Genomic DNA, 15,486 nt, shown 5'->3' with positions numbered 1-15,486 from the left:
GTGGCAGCAAGCAAGGGTAATAGACAAGTAAACTGCATACACCTTGTATGATTCTTAAGAAAGCTACTCTTGCTAATTGGGTGGATCCTGTGACTTACAGTAAGGTGGAGACAGGAGTGCTAGGGGCTGTTGAATCAGATTAGTTCAGGACAGATGGAAGGACGGGGAAATATTGGTCTGAATTAATCAGCACCTATAAACATTACCACTACCATGATTAGAAGTAATGTTACTATAATTAAGAGGTCCAATTGGCATACCAATAATGCCACTTTGCAAAAGATGATACCGTGGTACTATCCGGATTTGTCCTTTCCAGTGGTGTTTTCACCTTGCCAGTCTAAGATTCAACCCAAAAAACAAATTGCCAGAGGATTTAATTTATCCCCTCCTCTCGATTTGGCTATAATGAATAATACAGGTAAGAGCATTGGCATAAAAAATATTTGGCCCTTTTATCATTGGGTGTTGAGTAATGAGGCTGGAGCTAGTGCCAGTGCATCTGCCTTTGCCTTGTTGAATGGTATATTTCATGAAGTGCAAAATGTTTCAGCTACACGATCTAATATCTCTAGCCATTTGAATAACATTAAAATTAATAAGGTGTTTAGGAATGCATCTGCACAACCGGTGTTGGTGTGTGTGGACCCCCCATTTTTCTTTATGTTATCCAACTTTCAAAGAATGTTACATGCTTTTTAGCACAATGCTGGAATGGATCACTAGACCTAGCCTTGGTTGTGCACATGCCTACCTTTGTGCCCATTCCAGTAGAAGCCGATCCTGAAACTTTCCCTATTACATCATTAATAAGACATAAAGGAGACTTTAGCATAATGGCAGCCATTGTCACTGCTATTACCATCTCTGCAGCTGCAGCTGTGACAGCCGGCATAGCCTTGGCTAATCAAGTTACAGCAGCTACTGTTGTTAATCAAATTTCAGAAAAGATTTCTGAGGCTTTGACCACTCTACAGAAAGTGGATGCACACTTGGCATCAGACATTCTGTTGGTCATTCAGAGAGTTGATTTGCTCCAAGTCCATGTGGAACAACTCACAGATGTGGTTCAAATGAGCTGCGTGTCAGCAACCCCGCATCTATGTATTACACCTCTGAGATTTGTGAATGATACATTTATTCAAAGCCATAATCTTTCTGCTTATTTACAAGGGAATTGGACTAGGGAGCTAGCCCAGATGCAGCAGCAATTGCAGATCCTCATCTTGAGCCTTGATGGAACACGAGGGGACCCTGTTACCCCTGGTGATTTTACTTCTTGGCTTACCTCTGCCTTTTCTTTCTTTCTTAAAAGGTGGGGATAGGCCTGTTTGGTGCAACCCTATGTTTTGGATTAGTATTCATGTTATGGTTGGTCTGCAAGCTCAGAGCCCAACAAAAACGTGACAAGGTCGCTATCACCCAAGCACTTGTAGCCTTGAGCAAGGATCTTCCCCTGAAATTTGGCTATCTATGCTAAGAAAGTAACTGATGACTGAGACCCTCAGTCGATGCACCCCAAGGGTTCAGCCCATTGCACTGGGTCAATGAGAGGTCTAAGTCTAGCCAGCCCTTGCCTGAATAACTGTGGCACCTGAATATTTAGAGGTGTTTGCGAGTGGGTACTCGACAGGGAATGTTCCACGAGTGTGGATAGATTTTCCAAAAGTATGCCTGATTGCACAAAGGTTTGATGCCAAAACCTCCTCTCCACGCACGGATGGCGGCCGGCCGCTCCAGAGTGGAGACCCCCTTTCCCCAACAAAAAGGTATTGAGATGGGTATGGGAAGTATTACTCATTGCACGACGACAAGAGAAGAAACCCATTACAATATGTCATTTTGCACAGGGGATCAGGCCTCTGCTTTCCCTCACTGAGTTGGTGCCATGCTTGATAGGCAAAAGGCTGTTCCATCTTAATAAAATTGATAGGGGGAGATGTTAGGAGCCGTGGTGAGTGGTGACAGTATTTGCCATTACAAGATGGCGCTGGCATCCGGTGCTCCCACTAGTAAACAACTAACTGTGCAGGTGCAAAAGGCAAAAGCGTGCCAAGCCACTGCCCATCCCGGGGCATAATATGGGGTGATGAGTGAACAGCCAATCAGAAGTGAACACGCCACTCTAGGGTGCATATAAGCAGTGCCTTTTCCGGGCTTGGTGTCTTCCACTTCAGCTGATACAAGAATAAAGCTTCGTTGTAGTAACTACCCGAACACTGCCTTACATGTCTCTTTCGTGGGCGAAGGGGACTCGGAAGGGGTGCGGAACAAATGGAGACCAGACAGAGTGTTATTCAATCCCGTTTATTCTTCAGCCTCTCTTCCCAGTCCAAGTCCCAAGTCTTGAGTTTCTAGTCCCTAGTTCCTAGTCCCTAGTGCCTCCAAGTTCCAAGTTACTTCCTCCAAGTTCCAAGTTCCAAGTGCCAAGTGCCAAGTGCCAAGTGCCTAATACCTAGTAATCATAATTCTTTGGAGTTCTCTAGTCCAAGTGTCTTCTTCCTCAATGCCTAATTCCTACTCCAAGTTGTACTGAACTCTTCTGTCTGCCTCTCACCTTTTATATGTCTCACTTTTAAGCCACACCTTTAAGTCACACCTTTAAGTCATGCCCTTAGGTCTTGTCTCTAAATCTGGTCTCTAAGTCATGCCCTTAAGTCACACACCTTTAAGTCTCACACACCCAAGGGAAAATCCTGGGTATCTAAAACAAGATGTCATCAGAGTGTGCTCAGCTGTTTTAGGCTATTGTAATCAAGTCTCTTCTCAGGGTATATGGCTCAAGATGGCTGCAAGGGTGATAGCTGCCTTCTCTCAGCTCCCCACAAAAGTCTAGAATGACAAATAGCACATTCTTCCATGTGCAAGTGAGAGGTGGACTTGAAAGAGAAAATCAAGAGCCATGTCGTATATAGTACTTGCAGCTTATTTTTGACTTTCCCTGCTGTGTACCATACACATGCTAAAATAATCATAGTCTCCCCAGAACTGAGCATTAAAACTTAAGAACTGTGAACTTCACTAAAGAAAGAGTGAACAGTGTTTGAGGATTGAGGAAAAGTTATAACCTGTCAATAATTTAATGGAGTGTCTACATTTTGAAATAAGATGTAAGTGTAATATGTATTCTATAACAATAAACAAGGCAGTATACTCTGTATTTTCTTGAAAATAAATAAATAAAAAGAAAAGAAAAATGTATTTGGATAAAGATTCCTTCTCAGCAAGATCACAATAAAAACATAATTGTTCAAAAGTATTTCTCCATAGCCAAAGACCTCTTGTACTTCAGTGACCTGAATTCAATCCCTGGGCCCCCACATAATAAAAGGAGAGAGCTGTTTTCAGACTATTGTCCTCTGACCACTATACACAAGCAAAGATGTGCAAAGCTTATTTACTAATAAATATGTTTATTAAAAATAAATTAATATTATGTAATTACTTAATTCATTAAACTTGCTTTAAAATATTACATTAACATGATGGTTCTTATCTTACTGTGAGATCTGAATTTTAAATTATTTTCTGCAGTTCATATATTCCTGTATGTTATGAGTATTTTTGTGTACTTCAGAAGTGAGAGTACTTTAGTGTTAAATCAATAACTCTAGCTGTTTAAATAATAACTTGTGAAGACTGTCAAAAGCAGGTTTTAAATCTCTATAATTATGAGGTTTCCAAGAATTCCTGAGAATATTGATTTTTTATTTATTAATTTTTATTGGATATTTTATATATTTACATTTTAAATATTATCCCCTTTCCCAGATTTCCCTCCAGAGACCCTTATCTTAACCCCCATCCCCCTTCTTCTATGAGGGTGCTCCTGCAACCACCCATTCCTACCTCCTTGCCTTGAAATCCCTCTACTCTGGGGCATCAGGGCTGCTCCTCCTCCCACTGACACCCTACAAGGCCATCATCTACTAAATATGAGGATAGAGCCATGGATCCCTCCACGTATACTCTTTGGTGGTTTAGGTTACTTGGGAGCTCTGGGGGTTTGGGGGGTTGCAATTGTTGTTCTTCCTATAGGTTGCAAACCCCTTAAGCTCCTTCAGTCTTTTTCCTAGCTCCTCCAATGGAGTCCCTGTGCTCAGTCCAATGGTTGACTATCAGCATTAACATCTGTATTTGTCAGGCTCTGGCAGAGCCTCTCAGGAGACAGTTGTATCAGGCTCATGTCAGCAACCACTTCTTAGAATTGGCAATAGTGTCTAGGTTTGGTGTCTCTATATGGGATGGCTCCTCAGCTGGGCCAGTCTCTGGATGGCCTTTCCTTCAGTCTCTGCTCCATATTTTGTCACCTTATTACAAAACATTCAATGAATATTTTTTTCTTCTAGGAAGGACTGAAACATTCACACTTTGATCTTCCATTTTCTTGAGCTTCATGTGGTTCATGAATTGTATCTTGGATATTTCAAACTTCTGGACTAATATGCACACATCAGTGAGTGCATACCATGTGTGTCCTTTTGTGATTGAGTTACCTCACTCAGGGTGATATTTTCTAATTACATCCATTTGCCTAAGAATTTCATGAATTCATTGTTTTTCGTAGCTGAGTAGAACTTCATTGTGTAAATGTACCACATTTTCTGTATCCATTCCTCCATTGAATGACATGTGGATTCTGTCCAGCTTCTGTCTCTTATAAATAAGGCTGCTATGAACATAGTAGAACTTTGTTATATGTTGGAGTCCTTATTATATGTTGGAGCATCTTTTGGGTATATGTCTAGAAGTGGAATAAGTGAGTCCTCAGGTAGTACTATATCCAATTTTCTGGGAAATATCCAGACTGATTTTTAGTGTAGTTGTACCAGCTTGCAAACACACCCTCAATGGAGTGTTCCTTTTTCTCCACATCATCTTCAGCATCTGCTGTCACGTGAGTTTTTGATCTTAACCATTCTGACTGGTGTAAGGTGGAATTTCAGATTTGTTTTGATTTGCATTTTTCTGAAAACTAAAGATGGTAAACATTCCTTTAGGTGCTTGTTGGCCATTTGATATTCCTCAGTTGAGAATTCCTTGTTTAGTTCTGTACCCCATTTTTTTCCACAAAAAATTATTAATCCAAGAAGTGAAGATCATATTCCTATGTCTCCTAGCCCCCTCCAAAAGGATGAGGTTAGGTTCATGAACCTGTGGTGGAAATGTCCCCTATTCCTCCCCCTCAGCTTATTAGACTGAAAAAAAGAGTTTGTGCAAATAGGTCACCAGAGGTAGTAAGTATGAGGGTGTCAGGCCAGGGCAGTAGATGAAGGAGAAAGTGAAGGATCTGTGGAGGGCTCAGGAAAGACCAGGGGAACAGGGACTAGGGATCCAAAGGAGGTGGGAAGAGCAGGGATAGAGCCCAAGAGTGGGGTCCATTCTGAAGCAGGTTGGTCCCTTGGCTCCCCTTCACCACCTTCCTTTTGCCCTTGAGTTTCTTCTTCTTGCTCTTCATCCCCAGGACCTCGGTGGATGGGCTGTTTGCAGATAGGGCAGGTCTTTCTGGTCTGAGTGAGCCAGGGGTCCATGAAGCAACTGTGATAAGCATGAGCACAGGGAAGTACCCAAAACTTGTCCCCATCTTCATATTCATCCAGACAGATGGCACAGACATCATATTGATCTCCTTTTTGATAGTCATGGGTAGGAATCTGTTTCAGTTGCTCTTTGGTAAGTTGGTTCCGTTGAAGCCATTTTGGTGCTGGATACTTTGAACTATCAGTACTGTTCCCATGGCCAAAACCAGCAGTCCTAAAATCCCAGTAGAAGGAATGAGGTAATAGCCCAAGGGGAAGCTATTGTCTGGAACCAGAAGCACCTGAGCCCACTTCTCACAAACAAAAAGGGCTTGTAGGTACTCTGCACTTCTTTCTCCGATAAATACAGATGGGATCCAGATCTGTTGTTGAATTTCCTCACTATTTCACACCATATTTAGACGTTCATTGGAATTCACATTGTGTATCACAGCTGCACCATACCCAGCTTTCTCAGCATTTAGGACCTTGAGGTGAAAGTTGCAGTCGAGTCTCCGAAGCAGCGCAGTGAAGCAGCCCCATTGACTGGGGCTGAGGGTGGTGGAGCAAAAGGACTCCAAGCATTTTCTACGTGGGCCTCCACAAGGAACTCCTGGAGTCCCTCATCACTCAGAGTGGCCCCAAATAGAGCTGGAAGGTCTGCAAAGTTCATGCTGGCATTGTGTTCTGAAGTCACTGGAATAAGCCCTCAGATACAGGCTGCTCCCCATAGCACAGTAGCCACAACAACAGGAAGCAGGAAGGCCTCAGGGTGCATGGCAGCAGGAGGGGTAAAGCTGAGAAGGTCATGAATTGATAGCAGGAGCAGAAGCCTGCGGGCTTCTCTGCCTCTCCTTCAGGATCCCAGGGGTCCAACCACCCCTAGGTCCCACTTCTCAGCTACATGGAGATGTCAGGAAGGAACTCTGTACCCCATTTTTTAATAGGTTTATTTGGTTCACTGGATTCTAACTTCTTTAGTTCTTTGTATATTTTGTATATTATACCTCTAATGGATGTAGGATTGGAAAACAAAAACAAAAACAAAAAACAAAAAAACAAACCTTTTCCCAACTTGTTGGTTGCTACGTTGTCCTATTGACAGTGTTTTTGTATTACAAAAGCTTTGTAATTTTATGAAGTCCCATTTGTCTATTGCTGAGCTTAGAGCATCAGCCATTGGTGTTCTGTTTAGGAAATATTCCTCCTGTGCCCAAGTGTTCAAGGCTTTTCCCCACTTTCTCTTTTAATTTCAATATATCTGGTTTTATGTGGAGGTCGTTGATCCACTTGGACTTGAACTTTGTACAATGAGATAAGAATGGATTGATTTGCATTCTTCTACATGCTAACCTGCAGTTGAACTAACACCATTTGTAGAAAATTCTTTTTTTTTTTTTGTATTGGATGGTTTTAGATCCTTTGTCAAAGATCAAGATCAAGTGACCATGGGTGTGTGGGTTCATTTCTGCGTCTTCAATTCTATTCCATTGATCTATCTGCCTGTCACTGTACCAATACCATACAGTTTTTATCACTATTGTTCTGTAATAAACCTTAAGGTCAGGGATGAATATTCGCCTTTTATTATGAATATTCGTTCTTTTATTGTTAAAAATAGTTTTCGCTATATTGGGTTTTTTGTTTTTGTTTTTTGTTATTCCAAATGAATGTGCAAATCACTCTTTCTAACTCTATGAAAAACTGAGTTGGAATTTTGATTTGGCTTGCATTGAATCTGTAGATTTCTTTCAGCAAAATGGACATTTTTACTATATTAATCCTGCCAATTGATAAGCATTAGAGTTCATTGCATCTAAAGATCCTCAATTTCTTTCTTCAGAGACCTGACAATCTTTTCATATAGATCTTTCATTTGCTTGATTATAGACACACCAAAGTATTTTACGTAATTTGTAACTATTGTGAAGTGTATCATTTCCCTAATTTCTTTCTCAGCCTGTTTATCCATTGAGTAGAGAAAGGCTACTGATTTGTTTGAATTAATGTCATATCCAGCCACATTGCTGAAGTTATTTATCAGTTTTAGGAGTTCTCTGGTGAAATTTTGGCATTACTTGAGTATACTCATATATCATCTGCAAGTAGTGATATTAGGACTTTGTTCTTTCTAATTTGTGTCCCTTTGACCTCTTTCTGTTATCAAATTGCTCTGGCTAGGACTTCACTTCAAATACTATATTGAATAGGCAGGGAAAGTGTGTGTAGTCCTCTCCAGTCCATGATTTTAGTAAGAATGCTTTAAGTTTCTCTCCATTTTGTTTGATGTCTGCTGCTGGTTTGCTGTTTATTTCTTTTACTATGTTTAGGTACTGGTGTTGAATTTCTGATTTTTCTAAGACTTTTATCATGAAGTTGTGTTGAATTTTGTCAAATGCTTTTCAGCATCTAATGAGATGATCATGTGGTTTTTCCCCCCTTTAGAGTATGTTTATATAGTGAATTACATTGATGGATTTTTGTATATTGAAGTGTCCCTGAATCCCTGAGATGAAGCCTACTTGATCATCTTGGAAGATCATTTTGAATGTGTTCTTAGATTTAGTTTGTGAGAATTTTATTGAGTATTTTTGCATTGATGTTCATAATGGAAGTAGTTCTGAAATTCTCTTTTTTGGGGGGATCATTGTGTGGTTTAGGTATAAGTGCAATTGTAGCTTTAAAAATCACATTGAGTAGTGTTCCTTCTGTTTCTATTTTGTGGAATAGTTTGAACACTATTGGTATTAGATCTTCTTTGAAACTTTGATAGAATTTTGCACTAAATGCTTTTGTTCTTGTGCTTTTTTCGGTTGGGACACTTTTAATGACTGCTTCTATTTCTTTAGGGATTATGGGACATTTTAGATGGTTTTTCTGATCCTGATTTAACTTTGATACCTGGTATCTATCTAGAAAATTGTCCATTTCATCCACATTTTCAACTATTGTTGAGTAAAGGCTTTTGTAGTTGGATCTGTTGATTTTTTTTTTTTTTATTTTCTCAGTTTCTTTTGTTATGTATCCCTTTTCATTTCTGATTTTGTTGATTTTGATACTGTCTCTGTGCTGCCTAGTTATTCTCCATTAGGGCTTATCTATCTCGTGGATTTTCTCAAAAAACCAGCTCCTGGTTTTATTGGTTTTTTGGTATAGTTCTTTTTGATTCTACTTGGTTGATTTTAGCCCCGTGTTTGTTTATTTCTTGCCATCTACTCCTCTTGGGTGTATTTGCTTCTTTTTGTTCTATAACTTTCAACCATGCTATCAAGCTGCTAGTGTATGCTTTCTCCAGTTTCTTTTTAGAGGCACTTAGAGCTATGAATTTGCCTCTTACGACTGCATTTATTTTTTCCCAGAAGTTTAGGTATGTTGTGCCTTCATTTTTATTGAATTCTAAAAAGTTTTAATTTCTTTCTTTATTTCTTTCTTGACCAAGTTATCATTGAGTGGAGCATTATTCAGTTTCTATGTGTATGTGGGCTTTCTGTTGTTGTCAGTTTTATTGAAAACCAGCCTTAGTCTGTGGTGATCTGATAAGTCGCACAGGATTATTTCAATCTTTCTGTATCTGTTGAGGCCTGTTTTGTGACCAATTATATAGTCAGTTTTGGAGAAGGTGCCATGAGGTGCTGAGAAAAAGGTATATTTATATGTTTTAGGATAAAACATTCTATAAATATCTGCTAAATCCATTTATTTTATTTAGGGTCTCTGTTGAGAATTATGGTGTAATACTGGTAGGTCTGCCTTTATATGCTATTTGACCTTTCTCCCTTAATTATTTTAATATTCTTTCTTCGGTTTTTGTATTTGGTCTTTTGTTTATTGTATAATGAGAGGAATTTTTTTCTGGCTCAGTATATTTGGAGTTCTATAGGCTTCTTGTATGTTCACTGGTCTCTCTCTCTCTCTCTCTCTCTCTCTCTCTCTCTCTCTCTCTTGTTGGTGAAGTTTCTTTCTTTTTTTTTTATAATTTCCTTGAATATATTTACTGCCCCTTTAAGTTGGGAATCGTTACTCCCTTCTATACCTATTATCTTTAGTTTTGATCTTCTAATTTTGTCCTTGATTTCCTGGATGTTTTGCTTTAGAATATTTCTTCATTTCCATTTTCTTTGACTGTTATGTCAATGTTTTCTATGGCATTTTCTGCAACTGAGGTTCTCTATTATATCTCTTATAATTTCTTGGTGATGCTTACATCTAAGACTCTTGATCTCTTTCCAAGGCTTTCTATCTCCAGGGTTATCTCCCTTTAAATTTTCTTTAATGTTTCTATTTCCATTTTTAGATCTTGGATGGTTTTGTTCAATATCTTCACCTGTTTGCTTATATTTTCCTGTAATTATTTTTCTTTTACATGTGAATTTTTTATTGAATATTATATTTACATTTCAGATTTTATCCCCTTACCCCATCCCCACCCACCCAGAAACCCCCATCCCATCCCCCTCCTCCTGCTTCTATGAGGATGTGCCCCCAACTATACCCAACTCCCATCTCCCCACCCTCAAATCCTCCCCCCTTCCACTCGGTGTTCAGCCTTCATGGGATCAAGGATATCCTCTTCCACCTATACAGCTGGAGTCATGAGTCCCTCCCTATGTGCTCCCAGACTGGTGGTTTAGACCCTGGGGAGCTCTGGTTGGTTGGTATTGTTGCTCTCCTCCTGGGGCCACAAACCCTTTCAACTCTTTCAGTCTTCTAAGTCCTCCATTGGGAACCCCTTGATCAGATCAATGGTTAGCTGTGAGTATTTGCTTCTGAATATGTCAGACTCTGTCAGACCTCTAAGGAGACAGTTATATCATGCTCTTGTCAGCATGCACTTCCTGTAATTCTTTTAAGGATTTTTGTGTTTCTTCTTTAAGGACTTATAGCTGTTTACTTGTGTTCTCCTGTACTTCTTTAAATGAGTTATTTATGTCCTTCTTAAAGTCCTCTATCTTTATCATGAGATGTGATTTTAAATTCTAATCTTGCTCTCCCAGTGTGATGGTGTATCTTGGACTTTCTATGGTGGGAGAACTGGGTTCTGATGATGTCAAGTAACCTTGGTTTCTGTTGTTTTTGTTCATCTGGTTATCTCTATTGCTCATGCCCTTGTTGTCTCTGACTGGATCCTCTCCCTCTCTTGATCCTTGTTGCATCAGTCCTCTTTGGATTATAGCTATCTCTGATCCTAGCATTCTGGGATGCTGTGATCCTGAAATTCTGGGTGTTTCAGAGCTCCTGAGAGTCAAGCTGCCTCTGAGATCATAAAATCCTGGTGTGACCAAGCTCCTAATATTTTGTTGTGTCAGAGCACTTGGGAATCAAGCTTTCTCTGGGTGTTGCAGCAATGGGTGGTGTGGAGATCCTTTGGTCTGCTCCAGGTATATTTTCAAACTGGAAGGAATCTGTACCATTGTTTGAGTAGGGTTTGCCATGTTACTGGATTCCTGGGGTCCCATTTACTTTAGATGTTTGGGCAAATGTTGTGATCTCATCTGTGATCCTGGGCTTGTCAGATCACCTGGGAGTCAAGCTTCCTCTGGATGTGGTAAGAGTGGGTGTAGAGCCAGTGACCCAGGTCTGCTCCAGGTGAAGGTTCAAACAGGACAAAATTCATGCCTCTGGCTGGGCAGGGGTTCCTGCTCCCTATGATGCAGTGTATGTTACAGCACCTGGAAGTAGAGTTTTTCTGGGCATTGTAGGACTGGGATCCTGGGCATTTCAGAGCCCCTGGTAGTCAGGCTCTCTTTTGGTGTTATATGAGTGGGTTCACAGCAAGCACCTCAGGTCTGCTCCAGGTGCAAGTTCAAACTGGAAAGAACCCATGCTACTGGCTGGGTGTGGGTGTGTGGGGTCCTAACTTCCCTAGTCCCAGTTACTCCTGGTGTTAGAGCAGATGTTGTAGCCTCAACTGTGGTCCTTGGTGGTGTGTCAGAGCAACTGGGAGTCAGACTTCTTCTGGATGTTGTATGAGTGGGTGCAGAGAAAGCACCCCAAATCTGCTCTAGGCACAGGTTCAAACTGGAAGAAGGAATATTGATTTATTTTCCCAGAATCTCAAAAGGTAGCATGGCAAAAATTTTAAAACACTGAGATATTTGTTTTTCTTTCTCAATTTATGTTAAAATTTTAAAATGTATTTTTATTGAGAAATAAACATAGTTGTTTTATTAACTGTAGATTAAGTCCATATACATTTTGGTCCAGTTTATCTGTAGTGCCCTAGCACCCTAATTGTAGAGAATCTTATTGAAATAAAATATTTAAAGCACTATCATATTTAAAATCATTTTATAGCAAGACCTTCTGCCATTTTTAGCTAATGTGACATTGTTCTGATTTCTTTTTTTATGTAACTGAAAAAAATCATCGAGATAATTTTATGCTAATGTGCAGTTATACAAAATACATTCAACATAGACTCTGCCTAATTTTATCGAATGGTAGCATTCCATAAACTTTGCTACCATATCACCACCAAGATGCTAAGATACCTCAAACATTAGTATTGTTCAGATTTTCCTGTTTTGGGTTTTTGTTGTTGTTGTTGTTTTGGGTTTTTATGGAGTTAATAATTTTATTGCATATTTTATTTACATTTCAGATGTTTTCTTCTTTCCCCATTACCACCCAACCCAGAAACCCCCATACCATTCCCCCTCCTTTTGCTTCTATGAGGATGTGCACCCTCCCACACACTCCCACCTCTCTGACCTCAAATTCCTGCACACTGGTGAATCAAGCCTTCAATGAACAAAAGATCTCCACTCCCACTTATGAACAACAAGGCCATCCTCCCCTACATATACAGCTAGAGCCATGGGTCTCTTCCTATGTGCTCCCAGACTGGTGGTTTAGACCTTGGGAATTCTGATTGGTTGGTATTTTTTGCTCTCCCCATGGGGCCTCAAACCCCTTCAGCTCCTTCAGTCTTTTTGTTAACTTCTCCATTGGGAACGTTGTGATCAGTTTAATGTTTAGCTGTGAGCATCCACCTCTGTATATGTCAGGCGCTGGCAGACCTCTAAGGATACAGTTTTATGAGGCATCTGTCTACATGCACTTTCTGGCATCCACATCAGCAACTGTCTTTGGTGACTGCACATGGGATGGATACCCCGGTGGAGCAACCACTGGATAGCCCCTCCTTCAGTTCATTTCTAACACTTTGTCTCCATATTTGCTCCCATGAGTATTTTGTTACTTCTTCTAATGAAAACTGAAACAGCCACTCTTTGGTCTTCCTTTTTTGTGAGTTTCAGGTGGTCTGTGAGTTGTATTTTGGGTACTGCAAGCTTTTGGGCTAATATCCACTTATGAGTGAGTGCATACCATGTATTTTCTTTTTGGATTGGGTTTCCTCATCAGGATGATATTTTCTAGTTCCATCCATTAGCCTAATAATAGTTTAGTAATACTCCCTTGTGTAAATGTACCACATATTGTGTATCTATTCATCCATTGAATGACATCTGGATTCTGTACAGCTTCTGGCTATTATAAATAAGGCTTCTATGAACATAGAAGTGTGTGTGCCCTAGTTATATGTTGGAGCATCTTCTGGGTATATGCCCAGTAGTGGTATAGCTGTGTTCTCAGATAATGCTATGTCAAATTTTCTATGAACCTGCCAGACTGACTTCCAGAGTGGTTGTACAGCTTGCAATCCCACCAAACAATTGAGGAGTGTTCCTTTTTATCCATGCCCTCACCAGCATCTGCTATCACCTCAGTTTTTTTTATCTTAGCCATTCTGACTGGTGTGAGGTGGATTCTCAGAGTTGTTTTGATTTGCATTTCTCTGATGACTAAGGATATTGAACATTTTGTTAGGTGCTTCTTGGCCTTTTGAAATTGCTCAGTTGAAAATTGTTTGTTTAGCTCTTTACCCCATTTTTAGTAGGGTTATTCGTTGTATGGAGTCTAGTTTCTTGAGTTTCTTGTATATATCGGATATTAGCCCTTTACTGGATGTAGGATTGGTGAAGATATTTTCCTAATCTGTTGGTTGCAGTTTTGTCTTAATGACAGTGTCTTTTGCTTTACAGAAGCTTTGCAATTTTATGAGGTCTGTATTGTTAATTTTTGATCTTAGAGCATAAGCCATTGTTGTTCTGCTTTGGAATATTTTCCTTTTCTCAAGTATTTGAGGCTATTCCTCACTTTCTCTTCTATTTGTTTCAGTGTATCTGGTTTTATGTGAAGGTCCTTTATCCAGATGGACTTGATCTTTGTACTAGGAGATAAGAATGGAACCATTTCTATTTTTCTACATGCTGACCTCCAGTTGTACCAGCACCATTTTTTGAAAATGCTGTCCTTTTTCCACTGGGTACTTTTAGCTACTTTGTCAAAGATCAAGTTACCATAGGTGTGTAGGTTCATTTCTGGGTCTTCAAATCTATTCCATTAATCTTCCCACCTGTCTTTGTACCAATACCATGAAGTTTTTATCACTATTTCTCTATAGTAGAGCTTGAGGTCAGGGATGGATGGTGATTTCCTCAGAAGTTCTTTTATTGTTGAGAATAGTTCTCGATATCCTAGGTTTTTGTTATTCCAAATAAATTTGCAAATTACTCTTTCTATATCTATGAAGAATTGAGTTGGAATTTTAATGACATTCTTGTCATACAGATCTATCACTTGCTTAGTTAGATTCACACAAACATATTTTATGTTATTTGTGACTATTGTGATGGTTGTCATTTCTGTAATTTCTTTCTCACCCTGTTATCCTTTAAATAGAGGAAGGATACTGATTTGTTTGGGTTAATTTTATATCCAACCAATTTGCTGAAGTTGTCTATCAAATTTAGGAGTTCTCTGGTGGATGTTTTGGGGTCACTTAAGTATACTATCATATCATCTGCAAATAGTGAAATTTTGACTTCTTCTTTTCCTATTTTTATCCCTTTGCATTCCTTTTGTGTTGAGCCTTGGATGCGGTAACTCCATTTAACCTGTGCCCATCAATCACGTAGGACACAGGTAGAGGACATGATTAACAAGTCTCCACCTCCAGAGATTTAAATATTAATGAGTTATCAAAAGGCCAGGGGCATAGCTAATTAAGTTACTCCCTCCCCTCTTCCCCTTCCCTATAAAAGGCCAGGTGAGCCTGGCTTTTGGGGGGAAGCACATACCATCTATACCCATTCATCAAGGCATGAACAATAAAAGCTTTGGGAAACTCCACGTGTCGCCTGGGCCTGCTGCCAGCAGATTGCCAACTTCTAGAACCCTGAACCACAGCTGCCAATGCCTGTGTGCAATGGCTGGGCTGCATGAATGTGGGACCCTCCACAGGCCAGCGGTGTGGGAAGCGAGCCCTGGACCCGCTGCAGGACCTCCCTTCCCCCAAGAGGTTTGTCCCCACACTTTTGTTGTCTAATTGCCCTGGCTAGGACTTCTAGTACTATATTGAATAGGTAGGAAGAGAGTGGGCAGCCTTGTCTAGTCTCTGATCTTAGTGGGATTGCTTCAAGTTTCTTTCCATTTAGTTTGATGTTGGCTACTGGCTTGCTATTTATTGCTTTTAATATGTTTAGGTATGGGCCTTGAATTCCTGTCCTTTCCAAGACTTTTACCATGAAGCAGTGTTGAATTTTGTCAAATGCTTTCTCTGCATCCAGTGAGATGATCATGTGTTTTTGTTTTTGAGTTTGTTTATATAGAAGATTAAGTTGATGAATTTCTATACATTGAACCATCTCTGCATTCCTGGGATAAATCCTACTTGATCATGTTGGATGATTGTTTTGATTCAGCTTGTAAGAACCTTCTTGAATCTTTTTGCATAGATATTCATAAGAGAGATTGGTCTAAAGTTCTCTTTCTTTGTTGTGTCTTTGTGTGGTTTAGGTATGAGCGCAATTGATAGATCGAATTGAGTAGTGTTCCTTCTGTTTCTATTTTGTGCAATAGTTTGAAGAGTATTACTATTAAATCTTCTTTGAATGTGTGATAG

At 39.8% G+C, this 15,486-nt stretch overlaps 1 pseudogene; it reads right to left on the bottom strand.

The window, feature by feature from the left end:
* Positions 1-5,252: 5,252 nt before the first annotated feature.
* Positions 5,253-6,297, bottom strand: LOC117717195 (E3 ubiquitin-protein ligase RNF167 pseudogene; annotated as a pseudogene).
* Positions 6,298-15,486: the final 9,189 nt, after the last annotated feature.

The sequence above is a fragment of the Arvicanthis niloticus genome, chromosome 11 (genome assembly GCF_011762505.2).
Source record: "Arvicanthis niloticus isolate mArvNil1 chromosome 11, mArvNil1.pat.X, whole genome shotgun sequence".
Lineage (NCBI taxonomy): Eukaryota > Metazoa > Chordata > Mammalia > Rodentia > Muridae > Arvicanthis > Arvicanthis niloticus.
Note: the sequence above shows the minus strand (reverse complement) of the source record. Positions and strands in the feature narration are given on the sequence as shown.